This window comes from Bos grunniens, chromosome 15 (genome assembly GCF_055505025.1).
Source record: "Bos grunniens cultivar Pamir isolate PY7600 chromosome 15, Bosgru_T2T1.0, whole genome shotgun sequence".
Classification (NCBI taxonomy): domain Eukaryota; kingdom Metazoa; phylum Chordata; class Mammalia; order Artiodactyla; family Bovidae; genus Bos; species Bos grunniens.
This window is the reverse complement of record NC_141179.1, coordinates 36,322,088-36,341,007: the sequence shown is the minus strand read 5'-3', so window position 1 is coordinate 36,341,007 and position 18,920 is coordinate 36,322,088.

Below are 18,920 nucleotides of genomic sequence, written 5' to 3'. Positions count from 1 at the left end.
GTTACAAACTTAATACACAGAAATCCGTTGCATTATCATACACTAAAATGAAAGAGCAGAAAGAGAAATTCAAAAGCAATTCCATTTACCATCACATCAAAAAGAATAAAATACCTAGGAATAAATCTACCTAAAGAGACAAAGACCTGTACTCTGAAAACTAGAAAATGCTCATGAAAAAATTGAAGAAGGCATAAACAGATGGAAAGACACACCATGTTCATGGATTGAAAGAATCAATATTGTCAAAATGACTATACAACCCAAGGGAATCTACAGACTCAATGCAATTCCTATCAAATCACCAATAGCATTTTTCACTGAACTAGAACAAAAAAATCTTAGCATTTGTATGGAGTCACAAAAGGACCCCAAATAGCCAAAGTAATCTTGAGAAAGAAAAATGGATCTGGAGGAATCAAGTTTCCTGACTTCAGACTGTACTACAAAGCTACAGCCATCAAAACAGTATAGTAATATACTGACATGAAATAGAAATATAGATTAATGGAACAGAATAGAAAACCTAAAAGATAAACTCATGCAGCTATGGACAATTAATCTATGACAAAGGAGGCAAGTCCACATAATATTGGAAAGACAGTCACTTCAATAAATGGTGTTGCGAAAACTTGACACTACATGTAAAAAAAATAAAATTATGTCATTCTTTATCCATATACAAAATTAAGCTCAAATGGATTAGAGACCTAAATGTGAGAATGAACAGTATAAAACTAGAGAAAAACATAGGTAGAACATTCTCTCATATAAATTGCAGCAATATCTTGCTCAGTCTGTCTCCCAGAATAATGGAAATAAAAACAAAAATAAATAATTTGGACCTACTTAAACTCAAAAGCTCTTTCACAGCAAAAGAAACAATAAACAAAACAAAAAGACAACCCACAGACTGGGAGAAAATATTTGCAAATGATGTGACCAAATTGCAGATCAAAACTACAATGAAATATTACCTCATACCAGCCAGAATTGTTGTTGTTGTTCAGTTACTAAGTCATGTCTGACTCTTTGCAACCCCATGAACTGTAGCCTACCAGGTTCCTCTGTCCATGGGATTTTCCAGGCAAGAGTACTGGAGTGGGTTGCCATTTCCTTCTCTAGGGGATCTTCCTGACTCAGGGATCAAATCCAGGTCTCCCACATTGTAGGAAGTTGCTTTACCTTTTGATCTACCAGGGAAACCCAATAAGGGCTTAGTCTCCAAAATTTACTAACAACTCATGACACTTAACAGCATCAAAACAAACAACCCACTCAAAAAATGGGCAGAAGACCTAAATTTCTCCAAAGAAGACATACAGATGACCAATAGGCACATGAAAAGATGTTCAACATTGCTAATTATTAGAAAAATGCAAATCAAAACTACAATGAAATATTACTTCATACCAGCCAGAATTGTTGTCCAGTTACTAACTCATGTCTGACTCTTTGTGACCCCATGGACTGCAGCACACCAGGCTCCTCTGTCCTCCACTATCTCTCAGAGTTCGCTCAAATTCATGTCCATTGAATTGGTGATGATATCTAACTATCTCATCCTCTGCCACCTTCAATTGCCTTCAATCTTTCCGAGCATCAAGGTCTTTTCCAATGAGTCAATTCCTTGCATTAGGTGGCCAAAGTATTGGAGCTTCAGTGTCAGTATTTCTAATGAATAGAAAAAATGGCTATCATCAAAAAATCCTCAAACGATAAATGCTGCAGAGGGTGTGGAGATAAGGGAACTTTCCTATACCATCGGTGGGAATGTAAATTGATATACAGCCACTATGGAGGTTCCTTAAAAAACTAAAAATAGAGCTACCGTATGACCCTACCATCCCACTCCTGGGCATTTATCCAGTGAAAAACATGATCTGAAAAGATACATTCAACCCAATATTCACTGTAGCACTGCTTACAATAGCCAAGACATGGAAGCAATCTAAATGTCCATCCACAGAGGAATGGATAAAGAAGATGTGGTACATATATGCAATGGAATATTACTCAGCCTTTAAAAAGAATGAAATAATGCCATTTGCAGCAACATGGATGGACCTAAAGAGTGTCATACTGAGTGAAGTAAGTCAGACAGAGAAAAAGAAATATATAACATCTCTTACATGTGGAACCTAAAAGGCAATGATACAAATGAACTTACTTACAAAACAGAAACAGACTTAGAGACTTTGAGAACAAGCTTATGGTTGATGTGGGGGTGGGGGGAAGATGGAGGGAAGGAATACTTAGGGTGTTTGGGATGGGCATATACACACTGCTATATTTAAAACAGATAACTAACAAGGATCTACTGTATAGCACGTGGAATTCTGCTCAAATTTATGTGGCAGCCTGAACAGGAGCAGAGTTTGGGGGACAATGGATACATGCATATATGTATGGCTGAATCCTTTGTTGTTCACCTGAAACTGTCACAACATTGTTTGTTAATCCACTATACTCCAATACAAAATTAAGTTTTTTCTTAAAAAAAAAAAAAGAATGATTCCGATGATTCTACTCAGAACCCAAAGATTCAAATATCTTTTATCAAACTGTAGAAAATTTCTAACCACTTACTACAGAAAAAAGTAAAGCATCAACTTACCATGAGTCAATACATATATTTAAGGCAATGTTTTTCAAATGTAATTGCAGACCATGTCTGCATCATAATCATTCAGCATGCTTATAAAAAAGACATACGTCTATTAACACATATATATGGAGTCTAGAAAGATGGTACTGATGAATCTACCTGCAGGGCAGCAATGGAGATGCAGACATAGAGAACAGACTGTGGACACAGTGCAGGAAGGAGAGGGTGGGATGAATACAGAGAGTAACATTGAAACATATATTAATTATATGACCATATGTAAAATAGATAGCCAGTGGAAACTTGCAGTATGACTTAGGGAACTCAAACCTGGTGTCTGTGACAATCTAGAGGGATGGGATGCGGTGGGAGGTAGGAGGGAGGCTCAAGAGGGAGGGGACATATGTATGTCTATGGCTGATTCATGCTGATGTATGGCAGAAATTAACACAATATTATAAAGCAATTATCCTTCAATTAAAAATAAATAAAATTTTAAAAAGACAAGCCTTTAGATCAGAACCTCTGGAAAGAAGGCCCAGGAATCTCCCCTTTAACATATGCCCTAGATCCTTAAGCAGTCTAAAAGACTGAAAACAAATTCTTTAAGATTAATAAAAAAAAATAGTAGGGATGTAGCAAATTGTTGTTCAGCAGTTAAATTGTGTCCAACTCTTTGCAACCCCATGAACTGCAGCATGCCAGCCTTTCCTGTCCTTCACTATCTCCCTGAGTTTGCTAAAACTCACGTCCATTGAGTCAGTGGTGCCATCCAAACATCTTATCCTCTGTCACTCCCTTCTCTCGCCCTCAATCTTTCCCAGCATCAGGGTCTTTTCCAATGAGTCAGCTCTTCGCATCAGGTGGCCAAAGTATTGGAGCTTCAGCATCAGTCCTTCCAATAAATATTCAGAGTTGATTTCCTTTAGGATGGACTGATTTGATCTCCTTGCTGTCCAAGGGACCCTCAAGAGTCTTCTCCAGCACCACAGTTTGAAAGCATCAATTCTTTGGCACTCAGCCTTCTTTATGATCTAACTCTCATATCCATAAGCGACTACTGGAAATATCATAGCTATGACTATACGAACCTTTATCAGCAAAGTGATGTCTCTGCTTTTTAATACATTGTCTAGGTTTGTCATAGCTTTTCTTCCAACAAGCAAGCATCTTTTAATTTCATGGCTGCAGTCACTATCTGCGGTGATTTTAGAGCCCAAGAAAATGAAATCTGACACTGTTTCCACTTTTTCCCCATTTCTTTGCCATGAAGTTTTAGGACCAGATGCCATAACCTTCGTTTCTTTGAATGTTGAATTTTAAACCAGCTTTTTCACTCTCCTCTTTCACCTTTATCAAGAGGCTCTTTAGTTCCTCTTCACTTTCTGCCATTAAAGTGTTATCATCTGCATATCTGAGGTTGTTGATATTTCTCCTGGCAATCTTTATTCCAACTTCTGAGTCATCCAGCCCAGCATTTCATATGATGTACTCTGCATATAAGTTAAATAAGCAGGGTAACAATATACAACCTTGATGTACTCCTTTCCAAAGAACTAGTTCAAAATTAGGGAAGGAGTAGCAAATACCACTTAGCCAAATACTTCATTGAATATTTAGAAGAGAAAAAAAATTCTCTCCCTTCTCCCCATGATTTTAATTTCTCCCTCTTCCATAGGATACAAACTAATCATTAATCATATTTTATAGTTTCTTCCTCAGTTCAGTTCAGTCATTCAGTTGTGTCCAACTCTTTGCGACCCCATGAACCACTGCACACCAGGCCTCCCTGTCCATCACCAACTCCCGGAGTACACCCAAACCCATCTCCACTGAGTCGGTGATGCCATCCAACCATCTCATCCTCTATTGTTCCCTTCTCCTCCTGCCCTCAATCTTTCCTAGCATCAGGGTCTTTTCCAATGAGTCAGCTCTTCGCATCAGGTGGCTAAAGTATTGGAGTTTCAGCTTCAACATCAGTCCTTCCAATGAATACATGGGACTGATCTCCTTTAAATGGACTGGTTGGATCTTCTTGCAGTCCAAGGGACTCTCAAGAGTCTTCTCCAACACCACACTTCAAAAGCGTCAATTCTTCAGCACTCAGCTTTATAGTCCAACTCTCACATCCATACATGACCACTGGAAAAACCATAGCCTTGACTAGATGGACCTTTGTTGGCAAAGTAATGTCTCTGCTTTTGAATATGCTATCTAGGTTGGTCATAACTTTCCTTCCAAGGAGTAAGCGTCTTTTAATTTCATGGCTGCAATCACCATCTGTAGTGATTTTGGAGCCCAGAAAAATAAAGTCTGACACTGTTTCCACTGTTTCCCCATCTATTTGCCATGAAGTGATGGGACTCAGATGTCATGGTTTCAGTTTTCTGAATGTTGAGCTTTAAGCCAACTTTTCACTCTCTTCTTTCACTTTCATCAACAAGCTCTTTAATTCTTCTTCACCTTCTGCCATAAGGGTGGTGTTATCTAGTAGACTATAAACTGATGCCTCCATTTCCACTCCTACTATTATAGACCAAGTCCTTGTCATCAGTAACTTGGATTACCTTTTCTTTTCTCATAACCTTTCCCTCTTCCAAGTCATTCTAAATACTGGATTGTTGCTGCTGCTGCTGCCAAGTCGCTTCAGTTGTGTCTGACTCTGTGCGACCCCATAGACGGCAGCCCACCAGGCTCCCCCATCCCTGGGATTCTCCACACAAGAACACTGGAGTGGGTTGCCATTTCCCTCTCCAGTGCATGAAAGTGAAAAGTGAAGGTGAAGAAGCTCAGTCGTGTCCGACTCCCAGCGACCCCATGGACTGCAGCCTACCAGGCTCCCCCATCCATGGGATTTTCCAGGCAAGAGTACTGGAGTGGGGTGCCATTGCCTTCTCCAAATACTGGATTAGTGTTTGTAAAATCCCATTGTTACCATATCTTTCCTTTGTACAAAAACTTTCAATAGCACCCAAATGATTATAAGATAAAGTTCCCAGTGCTTAGACTGTCAGTCAAAGTCTCCCACAATGTGACCCCAAGCTAAATTTCCAGACTTATTTCTCATTGTTCTCCTAGAGTAACCTTCCTAATTAGCCAAGCTAGATATATTGGCTTACTGTGTATGATTAAGGCTACTAAATGATCACAAAATATTCTTCCTGAGCACAGTTAGACTACATTTCCCAGCCTCCCTTGCTGTTTGGGAGTACATAACTGTGTAGCTGATTCTAGGCAATGGAATGTAAGTAGAAGTGATAAATCCCATTTATAGGACAAAACTTTTATTATCAAATGTACTGCTCCACACTCTCCCCTTCTGCCCGATCTAAGGAATTGTTGAGCCACAAAAGAGCCTAGATTCCAGAATTGCTACATAGAAAAAGGCCATTCACCGATCAGACCAGGACTTAGACTATTATATGAAAAATAAAGCTCTATAGTGGTTGAGATATTGGGCATTTTTGGAAATAAAGGCAGTTATTCATACCTCCCTGAAAAAGAAGAATCTATAGAATATAAGATTAATTAGCTAAGGACAGTAAGGAAGAGAAAGGAATCAAAGATGGTTCAGATAAATAGAGGCAAAGGGTCAGAACCTGTTCTAAACTTCAGAGAAATGTGAGTGGTGTGTGCTACTTGCTACACAATCTAGACTACCCTCATTAATACAGTAGCCAAACATATCTTGTTGATTCACCTGTATGATCTTTGCCTCACAGAATCTCCTTGCTAGAAAGTTCTTTCCAACATACTCAGTCTCAGCTCAAGTCCCTTTCTTCCTTAACTTCTTCAACCACTCAAGCTCACAGATCTCTCGCTCTGTTGAACTTCTACAATATATATGATGTAATATCATTTATTGTACATTTAACCCATATTATATTTTCTTATTTGTAAGGATGTAATTATTACAAACATTTTTCATTGAAGTGTTGATATACAATATTATATAAATTACTGGTGTACAATAGAGTGATTCACAATTTTTAAAGATTCACTTATAGTTATTATAAAATATTAGCTTTTATTCCCTGTGCTGTACAATATATCCTTGTAACTTATTTTATACATAGTTGTTTCTATCTCTTAATCCCCTATCCTATATTACCTCTCCCCAGTTATCTCTCCCCACTGGTAACCACCAGTTTGTTTCCTGTATCTGTGAGTCTGGTTATTTTTGTTGTTGTTGTTACATTCACTAGTTAGTTGTATTTTTTACATTCCACATGTAAGTGATATCATAAAGTATTTGTCTTTCTCTGATTATTTCACTTAACATAATACCCTCCAAGTCCATCTGTGTTGTTGCAAATGGCAAAATCTCCTTCTTTTTTATGGTCGAGTAGTATTACATTCGGAGAAGGCAATGGCACCCCACTCCGGTACTCCTGCCTGGAAAATCCCATGGATGGAGGAGCCTGGTAGGCTGCAGTCCATGGGGTCACTAAGAGTCGGACATGACTGAGCTTCTTCACTTTCACTTTTCACTTTCATGCATTGGAGAAGGAAATGGCAACCCGCTCCAGTGTTCTTGCCTGGAGAATCCCAAGGACAGGGGAGCCTGGTGGACTTCCATCTCTGGGGTCACACAGAGTCGGACACGACTGAAGCGACTTAGCAGCAGCAGCAGCAGCAGAAGTATTACATTGCTTTTTTATGGTTGAGTACTATTACAAATGCAAAAGTAGGAAGTCAAGAAACACCTGGAGTAACAGGCAAATTTCGCCTTGGAGTACGGAATGAAGCAGGGCAAAGGCTAAGAGGGTTTTGCCAAGAGAACGCACTGGTCATAGCAAACACCCTCTTCCAACAACACAAGAGAAGACTCTATACATGGACATCACCAGATGGTCAACACCGAAATCAGATTGATTATATTCTCTGCAGCCAAAGATGGAGAAGCGCTATACAGTCAGCAAAAACAAGACTGGGAGCTGACTGTGGCTCAGATCATGAGCTCCTTATTGCCAAATTCAGACTTAAATTGAAGAAAGTAGGGAAAACCACTAGATCATTCAGGTATGACCTAAATCACATCTCTTATGATTTTACAGTGGAAGTGAGAAATAGATTTAAGGGCCTAGATCTGATAGATAAAGTGCCTGATGAACTATAGACTGAGGTTCAAGACATTGTACAGGAGACAGGGACCAAGACCATCCCCGTGGAAAAGAAATGCAAAAAAGCGAAATGGCTGTCTGAGGAGGCCTTACAAATAGCTGTGAAAAGAAGAGAAGTAAAAAGCAAAGGAGAAAAGGAAAGATATAAGCATCTGAATGCAGAGTTCCAAAGAATAGCAAGGAGAGATAAAAAGCCTTCCTCAGCAATCAATGCAATGAAATAGAGGAAAACAAAAGAATGGGGAAGACTAGAGATCTCTTCAAGAAAATCAGAGATACCAAGGGAACATTTCATGCAAAGATGGGCTCGATAAAGGACAGAAATTGTAGGGACCTAACAGAAGCAGAAGATATTAAGAAGAGATGGCAAGAATACACAGAAGAACTGTACAAAAAAGATCTTCACGACCCATATAATCACGATGGTGTGATCACTGACCTAGAGCCAGACATCCTGGAATGTGAAGTCAAGTGGGCCTTAGAAAGCATCACTACAAACAAAGCTAGTGGATGTGATGGAATTCCAGTTGAGCTATTTCAAATCTTGAAAGATGATGCTGTGAGAGTGCTGCACTCAATATGCCAGCAAATTTGGAAAACTCAGCAGTGGCCACAGGATTGGAAAAGGTTAGTTTTCATTCCAATCCCAAAGAAAGGCAATGCCAAAGAATGCTCAAACCACTGCACAATTGCACTCATCTCACATGCTAGTAAAGTAATGCTCAAAATTCTCCAAGCCAGACTTCAGCATTACATGAACCATGAACTTCAGGATGTTCAAGCTGATTTTAGAAAAGGCAGAGGAACCAGAGATCAAATTGCCAACATCCGTTGGATCATGGAAAAAGCAAGAGAGTTCCAGAAAAACATCTATTTCTGCTTTATTGACTATGCCAAAGCCTTTGACTGTGTGGATCACAATAAACTGTGGAAAATTCTGAAAGAGATGGGAATACCAGACCACCTGACCTACCTCTTGAGAAACCTGTATGCAGGTCAGGAAGCAACAGTTAGAACTGGACATGGAACAACAGACTGGTTCCAAATAGGAAAAGGAGTACGTCAAAGCTGTATATTGTCAACCTGCTTATTTAACTTCTATGCAGAGTACATCATGAGAAACTCTGGGCTGGAAGAAGCACAAGCTGGAATCAAGATTGCTGGGAGAAATATCAATAACCTCAGATATGCAGATGACACCACCCTTATGGCAGAAAGTGAAGAGGAACTAAAAAGCCTCTTGATGAAAGTGAAAGAGAAGAGTGAAAAAGTTGGCTTAAAGCTCAACATTCAGAAAACAAAGATCATGGCATCTGGTCCCATCACTTCATGGGAAATAGATGGGGAAACAATGGAAACAGTGTCAAACTTTATTTTTTGGGGCTCCAAAATCACTGCAGATGGTGACTGCAGCCATGAACCTAAAAGATGCTTACTCCTTGGAAGAAAAGTTGTGACCAATCTAGATAGCATATTAAAAAGCAGAGACATTACTTTGCCAACAAAGGTCCGTCTAGTCAAGGCTATGGTTTTTCCAGTGTTCATGTACGGATGTGAGAGTTGGACTGTTAAGAAAACTGAGCACCAAAGAATTGATGCTTTTGAAGTGTGGTGTTGGCGAAGACTCTTGAGAGTCCCTTGGACTGCAAGGAGATCCAACCAGTCCATTCTAAAGGAGATCAGTCCTGGGTGTTCTTTGGAAGAAATGATGCTAAAGCTGAAACTCCAGTACTTTGGACACCTCATGCGAAGAGTTGACTTATTGGAAAAGACTCTGATGCTGGGAGGGATTGGGGGCAGGAGGAGAAGGGGACAACAGAGGATGAGATGGCTGGATGGCATCACTGACTCGATGGATGTGAGTTTGAGTGAACTCCGAGAGTTGGTGATGGACTGGGAGGCCTGGCATGCTGCGATTCATGGGGTCACAAAGAGTCGGACACGACTGAGCAACTAAACTGCACTGAGTATTACATTGTGTGTGTGGATGTGTATGTCACATCTTTATCCATTCAGTTGTTGATGGACTTTTGGGCTGCTTCCATATCTTGGCAATTGTAAGTAATGCTGCTATGAACATTGGCATGCATGTATATTTTCAGATTACTGTTTTTGGATTTTTTTGGATATACACTAGGGTTGAATTGCTGGATCATATGTTCTATTTTTAGCTTTTGAGAAATCTCCATACTGTTTTACACCCTGGCTGCACTAATTCACATTCCCACCAAAAGTGTACAAGGGTTCCCATTGCTCCACATTCTTGCCAATATTTGTTATTTGTGTTCTTTTTGATCGTAGTCATTCTGACACATGTGAAGTGATAGCTCACTTTGGTTTTGATTTGCATTTCCCTGATCATTAGCAGTACTGAGGATCTTTTCATGTGCCTATTGGCCATCTGCATGTCTTCTTTGGAAAAGTGTCTATTCAGGCCTTCTGCACATTTTTTAAATGTTTTGTTTAGTTATATGAGTTGTTTATATATTTTAGATATAAACCTCTTATCAGTCATATCATTTGCAAATACTTTCTCCCATTCAGTAGGTCATCTTATCATTTTAATAAAGGCCATACATGATAAATTCACCACTAACAACATACTCAACAGTGAAATGCTGAAAGCATTTCATCTATGATGAGGACAAAGACAAGGAACCCTAGCCACAGCAATTATACAATACAAACAAATAAAAAGAATCCAAACTGGAAAGGAGGAAGTAATACTGTCACTGTAAATGATATGATACTAAACTACTAGAACTAATCAATGAATTTAATGAAGTTGAAGGATACAAAGTTAAAGCACATAAATCTGTTGCATGTCTATACACTAATAATGAACTATCAGAAAGCGAAATTGAGAAAACAATCTCATTTATCATCACATCAAAAAAATAAGATATCTAGGAATAAACCTACCCAAGGGGGTAAAAGACTTATACTCAGAAAACTGTTAAGAAACTGACGAAAAAAACTGAAGACTACAAAAACAGATTGTTGTCACAGAAAGATACATTGTGATTCTGGATTGGAAGAATTAATATTGCTAAAATGGCCATACTTTTCAAGGCCATATACAGATTCAATTCAATCCCTATCTAAATACCAATGGCATTTTTCTCAGGACTGGGACAAATAATCTTAAAATTTGTATGAAAACACAAAAGACACCAAATAGCCAAAACAATCTTGAGAAAGAAGAACAGAACTAAAAGAACCATGCTCCCTGACTTCAGTCTTCAAAGTTACAGTAATCAAAACAGTATGGTACTGGCCCAAACAGAGACACCCATCAATGGAAGAAAATGGAGAACCCAGAAATAAACCCATACTGCTGCTGCTGCTGCTAAGTCACTTCAGTCATGTCTGACTCTGTGCGACCCCACAGACGGTAGCCCACCAGGCACCCCTGTCCCTGGGACTCTCCAGGCAAGAACACTGGAGTGGGATGCCATTGCCTTCTCCAATAAACCCATACACTTATGGTCAATTAATCTATGACAAGGAGGCAAGAAAATATGATTTAAAAAAGACATTATCTTCGATAAGTGGTGCTGGGAAAACTGGGAAGGTACATGTAAAGGAATGAAATTGGATCACTCTCTAATACCATATACAAAAATAAACTCAAAATGGATTAAAGATCTAAATGTAAGACTGGATATGATGAAACTTCTAGAAGAAAACATAGGCATGCCGCTCTTTGACATAAATCACAGCAGTATTTTCTTGGATCTGTCTCCTAAGGAAAACAAAAGCAAAAATGAGCAAATGGGACCCAATTAAAACTATCTTCCATTTTTAAGTTTTTCATGTAAAAATATCTTTTTCTTCCTTATATTACAAACTCCTGAATAGCAAAAACTGTTCTTCAAAGATCTGAACATTTCCCAGAGTTTTTATATCTAGCTGAGCAATTGTGCCTAATAAATATATGTTGAATAGACCTAACTGAGTCACTCTGGAGAAAATAACAGAAAAATATTCTAAGGAGAAGTTGTCCTAAATCATTGTTAGAACAGGGTAGGAGTATATATAAATTTAAAATAAAATGAAATACATACATAAAAATATAATATACATATACTTCAAAAGGAAGTCTAGTTTGATCTGAATTTCTCAGACCCAACCAAACAGTAGTCTTTCCTTAGTATATGAGGATGCAAGGGATTCCCCCCAAACTAATAAATACTGGGAGTTCTCTGGGTTGGTAGCACCAGCCCCAAGTCCAAAACTAATCCATCTGACCAAAGCAGATGTCAGCTTACATGTCCATGATATAACGACATACAGTAGGAAACCTAAACTATAGTGCCCCTTGACCACTACAAAAATCAAGACCATTTGAGCAGCTAGGTTAGTGCTATACATATAAATAGAATTTTCTGCCATGTTGGAAAAGTTCTATATCTGTCTAGACACTAGCCACTTGTAACTATTGATAATTTGAAACATGGTTAAGTGAGCCTAAAAGGCTAAATTCTGAATTTTACTTAATATTTGTTAATTTAAATAGAAATTTAAGCAGCCAAATGTGGTTAGTGGCAACCAAATTGGACAGCATATACAGAGATGCTTTGGTTTCCTTGAAATAAATTTTGACTTTTTCATAAACTTGTTTGTGAGTTTTCTAACTTTGTATACTATCATTCATTTTAATTAACTATTCATTATGCTATAGTTTTTAGTGTGAAGCTTACTTTAAGAACATAGCATTCCTTGAAGACTAATCAACTAAAACTGAGACCTAGTGAGCTACTTTCCAAATGTAGAGCAAAGACAAAAACCTAGGTCTTCTATTACAATTTCAGTGCACTTCAAACTATATCACACTGTGTTAGTATCTCCTATATTATAAATTCTAAATAGAGAATAAATTTTGCAAATGTGATATACATTTTTCCCTATTATTGACCCTAAAACATTCTTCATTATCTGGTTCCTGGAGTTAGCCTAAATCTAAATATTAAAGAATTTCATTTAATTATTCTAAAGTATTTATGATATAAAGGAAAACTTTTATTAATAATTTGAGAAAATTCACAAATAACTTATAAACTAATAAAATATAGAATTATCTAATTGTATTTTTATTATAAAATATCAATTATTTATACTAATGTTCATGCAACTTTGCTAGCCACTGTACATATTCAAAACAAATTCCCAAATCCTTGTTGTCTAAGACTTTATATTTTAAAGAAAAGCTCCCATGTGTTTTTTTTTTAATGTTATGCTGGTGTTTATCAGAAGAGATAATTTCTCTGAAGTGCTTTAAACCCTTCTACGAAATAGAGCCTATATCTCTGTACCAGCAATTAATGAGTATGCTACTTAGGGGAGACACAGTGACTATGTAAATTGTTAAATTTATTATCTATGATTTTCTGAGTCAGGCCATTGGAAAGCACTGCTATCAACATTAGAACCCTCCTCTTACAGACATTTTTCCAGCCTGAGAATACTGGCTAGTTCTGAAGTTCAGTCACTTTTTTCACTAGTATCCTTCATTCCTCTAGGCATGGAAAATTTGGAAGATTCCCTATACCAAGCCCAATGGCCAGCCTTCTTGTTTTTCTGAGTCCCCAGTCTTCTGAAGGTGTTTGATGTCCCAGCCACCTTCAGAAAGCCTGTGTTGCACTGTAATATTTTATGAACAAGGAAAGAAAAATCCTGAATATTGTATTTTACAACTCAACTGAAATAGTCCATGTCAAAGAAACTACCTGTGCAATAAACATATACATAAAATCCTTCTTCATACATCTATTGAAGGAATAGATTTCCCTTGAACATTTAGCAAATAAATAAATAATTAATAAAACAATTGTTACAAGCTCACAAATGACATGAAACTTGAATTTACTTTCCTGCAATATTATAAATATACCTTTGCTTATATTGTAATAACTTACAGAGTGTGTCCATAGAATGTGTGCTACTACATGATCAAATCACACTGATCGATTTAATATAATACATAAAAAATACATAGTTCACAAATATAGATTAATGACTATGAGGGCATCACAAAATGTTTCATATGCTAATGTTAAATGATTAAATTACACTTGTAAACTGGTCATTGTAAGATTCTCTGAACACCTGATAATGAATCATTTAATTATTTTATAACTGCCAGAAACATTCTTTTAAATTTTGTTTGATTAAAAACTGATGAATATTTTTATGAAAAAGACTATTCAAGATAGAAAGGGACCTCTGTGCCAGGTTCCAACTCGGAGGAATTTTTAATTACAAAGACTTATTTAAATTACAAAGGCCTTTTTCACTTTTGAGTCTCCCAAAGTGTTTCATAATAATATAAACTAGAAATATAAGCTGGAAAGTAGAGGGGAATGCTAATGGAAAGCTTGACTGCTATAAAACAAATATCTTAGATATCCAATATATCCTTGGCTTTTAATTCTCCCATAAAAAACAGACTTACTTTAAAAAATGTATTTGTGCTTACTTGTTTATTTCATCTTTTTTACAACATGCTCATATATGATAGCTTACATTTTAAAATTTTACCCATGGAGCATCTTGTGAATTACAACACAGAAGAATTTTTATTTCTCTCAAATGTATCACTCTGTGATTCACCTTGCAAATAGCTGTCATACAACTATAATTTTTCTCTTTTTCTCTCATTGAGTACATTGAGTACATTCTATTTTTCTCTCATTGAGTACATTGAGTATCAGCAGGTACTCAAATAAACACTTGTTGAAAAAATGAATAAAGTTCACTGAATTAACTTCTCTTGCCAATTACAAAACTTCCACTTTAACCTCTCACCTTTAAACAGTTTCCATGTCAAACCAGTAAGTCTAATTTGCTACTGAAGGAGCCATCAATTTTACTCAGAATCCATTACATAAAAATCAATGCAATAAAGTCCTCTTATAATTGAATGCTGCTGCTGCTGCTAAGTCGCTTCAGTCATGTCCGACTCTGTGCGACCCCATAGATGGCAGCCCACCAGGCTTCCCCGTGCCTGCGATTCTCAAGGCAAGAACACTGGAGTGGGTTGCCATTTTCTTCTCCAATGCAAGAAAGTGAAAAGTGAAAGTGAAGTCGTTCAGTCGTGTCTGACTCTTAGCAACCCCATGGACTGCAGCCTACCAGGCTCCTCAGTCCATGGGATTTTCCAGGCAAGAGTACTGGAGTGGGTTGCCATTCACTTCTCTGAATTGAATGCTAGAGAAACATTTGTATCATTTGAGGAACAGGTATATTTCCTTTTTATTAGATAACAATATTATAATTTCCAATTACTCTGGGTTGCCAAGAAGCCTAAAACCAAATGTTGTACTCAATTCAGCTAAAATGATCTCCTCCACTTCATTATTTTGTTTCAAGAATTACAATGAGTTCCCTTCCTAGAAGTATTAATATATGAAAACTTATTATTTGCAAAATACTGTAATGAATAAAACATGGGTAGTAGAATGACAAAAGCTAAGCAAAGGCAAATTTAAAAAAAAAATAAAAGTAACCATGTATTAAACATCTTTGTATTAGCACTTTGGTAGATAGCTTACATACACCACCCCAACAACTCTGCAAAGTACTTGTATTAAGTGAGGAAATTGAGACTCTTGGCACAGGACTTGGCACACAGTAAGTATTCAATAAATAACTCATTGGATGAATAAAGCTTAGTGAAGTGCTCTAATTATGCAGGTAAGAAGTTTAAAAAAGGGTAGAACATCATATTTAACTTGAGTTTCCTACAAAATACCAATGTTGGCAGTTCAGAGGTCAATAAATTTAGATGAATTCTCCCAAATGTAAAGTCGTTCATTATGAGGCATAGTTCAGGACTCAACTCTTCTTATGCACAAAATTATAGGGAACTTGGGGAAAAGTAAAGGAAATTTAAAGACTCTTCCACCAAGAATATCTAAATACTCTCTTAGGAACTGTTTAAACATCATTTAACAGAAGCAAATCTATTTGGCACGAAGCAAACTGAAAGAAACTAGAAATCATCTAACTTTCCATTCCTTCTGTTCCTATTCATAAAGATGCAGACAGTTGCCTAATAGAGTGTGATAAAAAAAAATTACATTTTAGAAAAACAAAGTCAAACTTTCTAATAAGATGTCTGAATCACATTATTAATATCTTTGTGTTGAACTCTGCCTTCTCTTAAAGCCTTCTCTAAAAATAAAAGATCTTGAAATGAGGGACAGCCTGGTGGGCTACAGTCCACAGGGTTGCAGAGTCGGACACAACCGAGCACACACACACACACACACACCCACACCACTAGAGGACTGAGGAAGGTCCAGAATCTCAGGTAACCTACAATCTATAGTGAAGTCACTCAGTCATGTCCAACTCTTTGCAACCCAATGGACTGGGTTGCATAGCCTACCATGGTCCTCCATCCATGGGATTTTCCAGGCAAGAGTACTGGAGTGGGGTGCCATTTCCTTCTCCAGAGGATCTTCCTGACCCAGGGATCTAACCCATGTCTCCCGCACTGTAGGCAGATGCTTCACCATCTGAGCCACCAGGGAAGTCCCAAACCTACAATCTGTATGTATCCTTATATTCTTCCTATTTGAAAAGGTAAAATAAGAGAACTCTAGCTCTAATCCAAATAACATCCTCAATTTCACATGGATTGAAAAAGGGGGTAACATATAAGATAACATTACTTTGTTTAAAAGTACAACTCTGTGATTCAAACTGATCACATAACTTGAATCCACTAAATTCAGCCCCTGATTTCTATACATAGGGCTCAGAGATAGTATGCACTTTGATTTTCTAAAATTATAAGGATTAAATTGTTATAAGTTAAACCAATGAAACAATGTTTTACTCTTTTGATAAATTATTTAACTGTTTTAAAATACCTTTTCTATTCTTTCAATTTATAACATACCATTACAAAACCATTTTTTCCTACTACATCTGGATGACCATAATTAATTATTCTAGGCAAAAATCCTCCTATCTGTGCATCGACTCTGTCAATCTCACTATCCTTTCTTCACATTTCTGATTTATTTTGCTTTGAGATTTTTTACTTTCATAAAGACACACAAAAAAAATACACATTGGTGAACAAATGTATCTTTCCATAATACTGCTACCACTTTAAATAAACAAAATAGTTCAATAGAAGATGGTTCTTAAAGGTAGTGATATATCTACTTCCTGTTTATATTCCAGTTCCTTACTCTCTCTTAGTACCTCAAAATAAATGCTAAACAAAATCCTTGATTTGGAATTTCAATTTAAATGGTCACAAATTGCACAAGTCAGTGTTTTATTTAAAATAAGTCACTTTTTCCATTTTTTCTTCTGCCCTAAGAAATGAGATATAGTTAACTTTAAATGCAAAACGTTGTACACTATGCAAATCATGCCTGTGTGTGTAAGAAAAATAACAAACTTAATGAGGAATGTTAAAAAGAATCAGAACCCATTAGTTTAAAGATACATAGGAGCAGCCAAAGATGACAAACATGCATAAAATTCAAAACATAGTGGGAAAAGGGAATAGGCACTGAAACACATAAATCAGTGTTTTGAATTCTTTTTCTCTGTGGGTATAATTGTACCTTAGTTTCTTATAATGATTTATTGAGGTAAATATTCTGTATGGTTTAACAGCTACAGCTTCAAAGTGTCAGGCACAGGCTCTCCTTTATTCATGAGGCAGCTGAGTATTGGGATGTGAATTCACTTCTGTATTCTGGGACTTGGCAAAGTTTGTTTTTAAGGTCCTTATAAAGAATTCATGTTGATGCAGTCTATTCAAATGTGAAAAACACTGTGCTATAATGAGTGAAACAGAAAATCTTTACAGTAATTCTGGAGAAAAAAGTAAATAAATTGAAATAAACCACACAGAATTACTTACAGCAAAGTGAAAAAAAAAAAAATGGCCCTGAGTTTATTTCAACCATTTTTTCAGGTTTAGGGATGCCTATAAACCCCATCATTGGATGGGATACTAACCTGGATACTAAATCTATTATCATACAAAAAGAAAAAAGAAAGAAAATGATCAGAGAGAAATAGATTTAAGTTTTAGTTTGTAATATTCACGTAAGGAAGTCTTTGGGGTTAATTTTCAATTTGCACATGCTATTGCTCTGGGATCAAGGTCTAAACAACAAAAACCAGTAATAACAGTTGCACAAAAGATTATTAAAGCCACCATATATCAATTTTATAGTTTGGAGGAGGAAATGAATAATTTACCAAATGTATTTCCTTTGAAAGCATCATGCCAATAGAAGTTACACATGGATATTTAAGGCACAGAGCCCTATCTTGGAACTCATTGATCTTGTGCTTGTCTATGCCAAGACTTCAGGCAGGAAATTCAGATTTTTGCCAAGAAATACATTGCCTTAGATGTATAAGTTCAGTATGCAGTGGAAATTCAACATACCTGGACAGTGGTTCTCTAGTACATGCATAAACCTACCCAGAGTGGCTTTATGATTCTCCACAAGATTGTTTGCTGGTTAGGGGTTTAGATCTCAACTAAAAGAAAAAAATTTTAAAACATGTTCTTTTGTAATGAGTTTCTCTCATTTCCAGTTAACATAAACTAGAGTTTCAAATTTTATTCAATTGATGGAGCATTTCACATTATTAGAGAGATGACATTAAAAAGTGGCTTTTAGAAGGGAAAGAGACACGTGTACCCCAATGTTCATCGCAGCACTGTTTATAATAGCCAAGACATGGAAGCAACCTAGATGTCCATCAGCAGATGAATGGATAAGAAAGCTGTGGTACATATACACAATGGAGTATTACTCAGCCATTAAAAAGAATACATTTGAATCAGTTCTAATGAGGTGGATGAAACTGGAGCCTATTATACAGAGTGAAGTAAGCCAGAGAAAAACATAAATACAGTATACTAACACATATATATGGAATTTAGAAAGATGGTAACAATATCCCGGTGTACGAGACAGCAAAAGAGACACTGATGTATAGAACAGTCTAATGGACTATGTGGGAGAGGGAGAGGGTGGGAAGATCTGGGAGAATGGCAATGAAACATGTAAAATATCATGTAGGAAACGAGTTGCCAGTCCAGGTTCGATGCATGATGCTGGATGCTTGGGGCTGGTGCACTGGGACGGCCCAGAGGGATGGTATGGGGAGGGAGGAGGGTGGAGGGTTCGGGATGGGGA